This window comes from Elephantulus edwardii, unplaced genomic scaffold (assembly GCF_000299155.1).
Source record: "Elephantulus edwardii isolate Elephantulus edwardi_28Jun2011 unplaced genomic scaffold, EleEdw1.0 scaffold00239, whole genome shotgun sequence".
NCBI classification, from domain to species: domain Eukaryota; kingdom Metazoa; phylum Chordata; class Mammalia; order Macroscelidea; family Macroscelididae; genus Elephantulus; species Elephantulus edwardii.
In genome coordinates this window covers 2,151,212-2,159,153 of record NW_006399989.1, presented here as the reverse complement: position 1 = coordinate 2,159,153, position 7,942 = coordinate 2,151,212, and the positions used below count along the sequence as shown (strand labels likewise).

At 39.7% G+C, this 7,942-nt stretch overlaps 1 protein-coding gene across 2 annotated transcripts in view; it reads right to left on the bottom strand.

Annotated features, from left to right (window-relative positions):
- The window catches only part of IQSEC2 (IQ motif and Sec7 domain 2), a 358,697-nt gene that overhangs the window by 86,534 nt on the left and 264,221 nt on the right, over positions 1-7,942 (bottom strand). The gene's annotated exons all lie outside the window — the stretch shown is intronic.

The following is a 7,942-nucleotide window of genomic DNA, read 5'->3' as shown; positions in this document are numbered from 1 at the left end:
GCCTCATTCTACAACAGTGGCACCATATAGCATTTGTCCCTCTGTGACTGAGATACCTCACTCATCATAATGTCCTCCAGGGTCACCCATTTTTAGTAATGTTGCATGAGTTCCTTGTTTTTCAATGCAGCATAATATTCCATTGTGCGAACATACCACAGCTTCTCTACCCACTCGTTTGTTGATGGGCTAGAAACTTTACTCCTTCTTATGATCCACCAGGAAGGGTAGGAACTCACAGTAAAAGGAAAGAGTGTGTAATTATTCCTTCAGGCCAGACTCCATGCCAGGGACCCTATGTGTACTTCCACGGGAATCTTTCAAACCACTTTGTCTAATATAGCTAACTCTATTTTCTTAAAAAGAAAAATGAGATGGAGAGAAGCAATTTTGCACATGTAACACAGCTGGTAAGTAGCAGAACACCAAGATTAGGCCCTTTTTGACTATTTAAAAATCTGGACTCTGTCCTATCTGACATATTGCTGTTTTATTAATATATTTTAATAGAAGTCTTTTCCATTTTCATTTTTTTTACATAGTTAATAAGATTAAGTTAGGTAGTTTTTCTGGTAAAACTCCATATAAAGTAAAATTCAAATAATTCATTCTATTTTTTTTTCTCTTTCTTGTTGTGTACCATCAAATCAGACCTGACTGGCACAGGTGGAGATTGTCCCTCCTTCTCCAGCAGAGCATCTGGTGGATTTGAACCACATGCCTTCAGGATTGCAGCACAGCTTCTTGCCACTAGGCCACCAGAGCTTCTTTTCAAACCACTCATTTTAATATAACAAGATGAGACCCTGGTCAATAGTCTTTACTGTTGTGATAAGCTTTCACTTTTTTCCTGTATTGCTACCTGGACTGGCTATGCTGTAATGGAATGTTTGCTGAAGAGAAAAACGCAAAAACAGAAGAAATACCACTCACAATTATAAGGCTATTATTAAAAAAAATTGCCCAGCTCGATTTTATAAATGAAGAAATTGAGGGCTTGAGTTTTTTTCACACAACAATTCAGACTAGAACCCACCTACCACAATAGTCTCCCTCTTCTTTATATGGCTTTAAACCAAAGTTCACTACCATGGAGTTGGAACTGGCCCTCCAGTAGATTTTCTGAGGCTGTAAATCACATGAGAAGAGATTGTCCATCTACTACTACTTGTCTTTTGAGTTGGCAGTGCAACTCTCTACCCACTAGGCCAGCATATGAGTAAGACAAGAGAAAGAAGAGAACTTTAAGGATTTTAAGAATATGAGCTTCTTGAAAGTCCAGCTCAGAGAATGTGCCTGTCCTTCGATAGCCCCTGACTATGCCAAGCAGAAGGTAGCTCTGGGAGGACCCTCAAGGCCACAGATTTGGGAAAAATAGGAGCTGACAGGCAAAAAGTTAGACTTTCTGTCTCCTTACCTGAACAGCTGTTTCCTCTCATGAAAACCAAACATCTAAGAAAGACAAATTTAACTACATCGATGGAAGAAATCGTTGGAGAAGCTCAATATCAACAGTCAAAACTAGACCGGGGGTGGACTGTGGTCCAGATCATCAGTTACTCATATTTAAGTTCAAATTGAGGCCAAAGAAAATGAAAATAAGTCCACAGGAACCAAAGTATGATCTTGAATCAATTCCATCTGAATTTCTTAATTTCAATGAAAATTTACAGAGACTTTGGGTTTCCATTCATTCATTGTTGCACTTTTCCCCCTCCCAACCCTCCTCCCTAGTACACTACCCTCTTGGAAAAGTAAAAGAAAAATTCTTTCACTGTTTTAAAAACCCTCCCCCAGGTCCACTCCACTATGCAGCCTTTGCTCTGGACTCCCATCATGACAAAAATACCTAATCACATATCCCTTTTAAACAGTTTTCTCCCTCATCTGTTTCAATGCAGTATACATTATTGAACCCATCTTTCTCAGTCTCCCCCCAACCCCTATGTCAGTCCTGTTTCACAACAGTAGCACCATACAGTATTTGTCCTTTTGTGACTGAGATATTTCACTCAGCATAATGTCCTCCAGGGTCACCCATTTTGAATAATATTGCATTAATTCCTTATTTTTCAATGCAGCATAGTATTCCATTATGTGAATATACCGCTGCTTCTCTATCCATTCGTTTGTTGATGGACTTTTAGGTTGTTTCCAACTCTTTGCTATTGTGAACAAAGCATCCATGCACTAAACATGGATGTGCATATATCTGGTTGGATATCAGTTATGGTCTCTTCGGGGTATATTCCCAGTAGTGGAATTGCTGGGTCAAATGGTATCTCTATTTGCAACTTTTTGAGAAAGCACCATACCGCCTTCCACAGTGGTTGCACAATTTTACACTGCCATCAACAGTGAATAAGGGTTCCAGTTTCTCCACAACCTCGCCAGCATTTATTGCTTGCTGTTCTGCCAAATTTTGCTATTCTGACTGCGGTGGGTGAGATGATATTTCATAGTTGTTTTCCATCTGAATTCCAAGATCATCTTTTGTTTTCTTTTTTTTAATTGAAATTTTAATGAGAGTTTATAAAGACTGGATTTCCAGTCATACATTGTTGCATATTTTCTTCCCTGCTCATCCCTCCCCCCCCAGTTAGCTTTTCTCTTTGAAAGAAAAAAATTCTTTCATTGTTATACAATTCCCCCAGTTCACTCCTGTCATGAAAAAAATACCAAATCATATATTCCTTTTAAACAGTTTTCATGATCATCTTAATAATAGGCAAGGCACTAATGGTCGAAGACTAGATGACTAGACTAGTTCTATATCCATGAAGAAAGTAAAAGGTCATTACAAACACAGAGGATAAAGAAAAATCTGAAATGGATGTCAGAAAAGACAATAAAGATTGCACTGGAGTGTCAAGAAGCCACAAAAAGAAAACATGTTAAAGAGAAAGAACTGAGCTGAAGATTTCAAAGAGCAGCTCAGGAGGATAAAGCAAAGTATTATAATGGAATGTGCACAGAGCTGGAATTGGAAAATAAAAAGGGAAGAACTCGCTCTGCATTTCTCAAACTGAAAGAACTGAAAACCAAATTTAAGCCTCATGTAGCAATATTGAAAAATATTTAATTTATTGAATGACCCAGAAAGCTTCAAAAGAAGATGGAGGGAATACACAGAATCACTGTACCAGAAAGAAATGCTTGACACTGAAAAATTTCAGGAAATACCTTATGAACAAAAGCCAATGGTAATGAAGGAGAAAACAGAAGCTGCATTAAACACACTGGCAAAAAAATAATAAGGCCTTAGGAATTGATGGGATACCAATTGACTTATTTCAATTAACAGATGCATCCTTGAATGAGCTCACCAAGTCTATGAAAGGAAATTTGGAGGACATCTGTCTGGCCAAAAGATTGGAAGAAGTCCATGATTTTTCTCATTCCCAAGAAAGGTGACCCGACTGAATGTGAAACTATTGAACAATATCATCTATATTACATGCAAGCAAAGCACTGCTAAGATCATTAAAAAACACAGATAGGGAACTGCCAGAAGTTCAAGCGGGATTTAGAAGAGGCCATGGCACCAGGGATGTCATTGCTGATGTCAGATGGATCCTGGCTAAAAGTAAAGAATACCAGAAGAATGTGTATTTATGCTTTCTTGATTAGTCAAAGGCATTTGACTGTGCGGATTATAACAAGTTGTGGCTGACATTAAGAATGGGAATCACAGAGCACTTAATTGTGCTGATGTGGAACCTATACCTGGACCAGTGCAAACAGAGCAAGGGAACACTGCATGGTTTAAAATTGAGAAGGGAGTGCATCAGGGTTGTATTCTCTCTCCATACCTATTCAATCTGTATGCTTAGCAAATTATTGGAGAAGCTGGACTCTGTGAAGAGCAGTGTGGCATCAGGATTGGGGGAGACTAATCAATAACCTGCATTATGCAGATGACACAACCTTGCTTGCTGAAAGTGAAGAGGACTTGAAGCTTGGAGCACTTGTTGTAGAAGATCAAGGAATGCAGCCTTCACTATGGATTGCATCTCAATATAAAAAAGAACAAACGATTCTACCACTGGACCACTGGCAGCGTTATGATGAATGAAGAGGGGACTGAAATTATCAGCAGCTTCATCTTGTTTGGATCCATAATTCACACCCTTTGTACCAACAGTCAGGAAATGCATTGCACTGGGAAAATCTGCAGTTAGGGACCTCTTCAAATTATTGAGGAGTAATGATGTCCGTGTGAGGACTAAAGTGCACCTGATTCAGGCCGTGGTCTTTCCAATTACTTGCTATGCATCTGAGAGCTGGAAATGAATAAAGATGACAGAAAAAGAATTGAGGCCTTTAAGCTGTGGTGTTGGAGAAGAGCACTGAACATCGTATGGATGGCCAAGAGAATGAACGGATATTTCTGGTGCAGCCAGAGTGTTCTTTGGAGGCAGGAATGATGAGACTTTGTCTCACATGCTTTGGACGTGTTGCTAGGAGAGGCTACTATTTAGAGAAGGACATGATGCTGGGGAGGGTAGAGAGGGTTGGTGAAAGAAAGGAAGATCCTCAACTAGGTGGACTGACACGGTGACTGCTGCAATGGACAGGACATGTGAGGATGGTGCAGCATAGAACAGGATTCAGATCTTTTGTTCACAGGATTGCTATGAGTTGTACTCAACTTGACACTAGAAGTTACTATGAGTCGTACTCAACTTGACAGCACCTAACAAGAAGAAGAAGAAATGCAATTCTTTAGACCATGGCTAGATTGGCATCTGTGGGCCCTTTGCGGACTTTTCTTCCTCACACCCTAAAGCTGTGATATTCAGGGCTCTGACCTGTGTTTACTCTTTCTAATATCTTTGAGAACTTCCAAGCTCCTATAGAAGCTTCACCTTGTGGCCACATGCAGTTTGTACTCTATGAACAATATCTCTGGCTCAGAACTTCCTTTTGGACTGGTAGGAATCTAGAGATTGTGATTCTTGTTCTAGCTGTAAGTCTGTGGTTTTGTGAGGCCAAAGCCTAAACTTTAGTGCTTGGTATTGCTGGGTAACCCTAGACACATTTCTCTACTACACCAAGGTTCAGTTTGTTAATCTTTAAAAGAGAAGCTTCTGTTTTCCACTTCCCAGGTTCTTATAAAGATTCGCTGAAACAAAGTATGTTTCCTATGAAAGTAGAGTAGCTTGTTTGTATTAAGGCTTTTAGGATAATTCTTTAATCTGAGGCCTCTCTTGGAATTCAGGTATATCTAAGCATTTGGGGTAGAGTAAAGCGCTAACCTACTGTGGGCTAAAAGGAATAAAAAAACCCCGACCATATTTTTACACAAACAATGAAATATGTGGGGGATTTTTTTGCTACTACACAGTCCTCTCAAGCATTATTTTCCTATGCATGCTCTATGTACATTATATATGTAGATGTGGTAAGGGTGAGGAACCTGGCCCTTAATCCAATTATTCAGTAAATTCAGTACACCAGGCACTGTGCCAGTGATAAGTAAAGCAGTGACTAAGAGTAGACAATTTTCTGCTGTCATGGAGAAGAGACAGATATTCAATAAATAATAGAATTAAACTGAGCAAAGGTGTAGGTAACAGGAAGAGAGCATTCCACGCAGAAAACACAGTTCAGGTAAAAGATCTGAGAGGTAATATTTCTAGGAACTGAAAAGAAGCCAATATGACTTAGTAGACAAAGCACAGAGTGAAGAGGAGAGCCTGGAGAAGGTGGCACAATTGTGTACAATCTTAGAGGTCACAAGATTTCAGTATTTCTAAAGGCATTTTAGAAGAAACATGAGAAGTTTCTCTGAACCCTCTGAAGTAATATGAAAAATATTAATGAGTAAGAGCATGTTCCTAACAAGAACTTTTCTAGTTTTTGTCAAATCTTCATGGGTCTGTGACCCCAAATGGGCAAGAAAGCTCTTTATGATTCTACTCATTAAGTATTCACTATACATTAGTAGCAGGCATTCTAGAATTTTTCTATGAGCTAGCTCCTTCCCTTATATCCACCTAATCTCAGTCTTCTTCCCATATTGGATCTGTGCTCCACTCAGACAGAATTACTTGAAATTCAGAGCCACACATTGAGATAAAGCCTCTAAGTTTATCTTTACATGTACTGTCCCTCTGTTCGAGAGACCCTTTCCACAGACCCTGCTCCCACTTTCCCACCTGCCTGGTTTCCTGTTATTCTTTGTTGGTGTTGTTAAGTACAATCTTTAGCTTCTCTTTATTCTCCAAATCTGTTCAGGGGTTGTAACATCTTGTAACCTTCTCTGTCTCTGTCTAGGTTGGCTAGACTATCTCCCTGATGTCCTGCTCACTCTGTGTTCCTCCCATCCAGAATTGTTCACAACGTCTATTTATGTATGTGAAGCTTTTTTAAAATGAGAACAGTAGCCTTTTTATTTTTATAAAATAAAAGTATAAATAAATAAAATTTTTATTTTATATTGGTTTGCATGTTTCACACCAAATAGTAGTCTGAAGTAAATAATTGATTATAGGTATTCACTGAATGTCTGCTCCCAGCCACTATATATGTGAAGCTTTTCTTGGACATGAGCACTATGAAGATAGGGACCTTGTCTTATTCATCTCAATATCCCTAACATCCAGTACAGAGCATCAAATCACACATGTTCATAAATGGGACACAATCTACACTGAGGTAATGATGAACTGTTGGACAGCAGAGGGCACTGTGGCCCCTGGATTCTGGGTCAGATGCGGATCGGCTTTTGTCAAATTCACATAGGTTTGTGGCCAGGAATGGAAACAAATGTTCCCAGAAACCCAAGAAGCATAGAAAATCTGGTCAGAGATCTGGATTGAGTATCCCAGTTTACATTCTGTCCCCTATCCAGGTCATCTCTCATGACGAAGGTCTTAATGAAGACACAGATTAAATTATCTCTCCATACCTATTCAATATGTATAATGAGCAAATTATTAGAGAAGCTGGACTCTATGAAGAGGGGTGTGGCATCAGAATTGGAGGGAGACTCATTAATAATCTGTGTTATGCGAATGACACAACCTTGCTGAAAGTGAGGAAGACTTGAAGCACTTGTTGCAGAAGTTCAATCCTTCAATACGGATTTCATCTCAATTTCAAGAAAACAAAGATTCTTGCCACTGGACTGATAGGTAACATAGTGATGGATAGAGAAGAGAACTGAAACTATCAACAACTTGATCTTACTTGGAACCACAATTAACACCCTTGGTACCAGTAGTCAGGAAATAAGGAGACATATTGCACTAGGAAAGTCTGCACTTAGGGACCTCTCCAAATTATTGAGAGTAATAATGTCAGTTTGAGGACTAAAGTGTGTCTGATTCAGGTCATGGTCTTTCTGATCACTGGGTATGCATCTGAGAGCTAGACAATGAATAAGGATGACAGAATAAGAATTGATGCCTTTGCCGTGTTGTTGGAGAAGAGCACTGAATATCCCATAGACTGCCAAAGGAACAAATAAATATGTCTTGGAGAGGGTGCAGTCAGAATGCTCTTTGGAGGCAATTATGATGAGGCTTCACCTCACATACTCCAGGCATGTTGCTAAGAGGGACTATTCCCTGGAGAGGGACATGATGCTGGGAAGGGTGGAGGGTCAGTGAAGGAGAGGAAGACCCTCAACCAGGTGGCTCAACATGGTGACTGCCTTAGTGGACTTTAGTGTCAGGAAGAGTGAGGACGACGCAGGATAGGACAGGGTTCATATCTGTTGTTCATTGGGTCACTATGAGTCATACTTGACTCAACGGCACCTAACAACAACAACCAATGCCACTACCACATACTCCTTCCCACAACTGTCATAGTTTTTTCCTCCATCTGTAACACTTTTCATTTTACTTCATCCCAACCCATCTCTTGCCTAATTGACTTCTACTTATCTCTCAAGTCTCACCTTAGATGTCAGTCTGTAAAGGCTTACATTAAG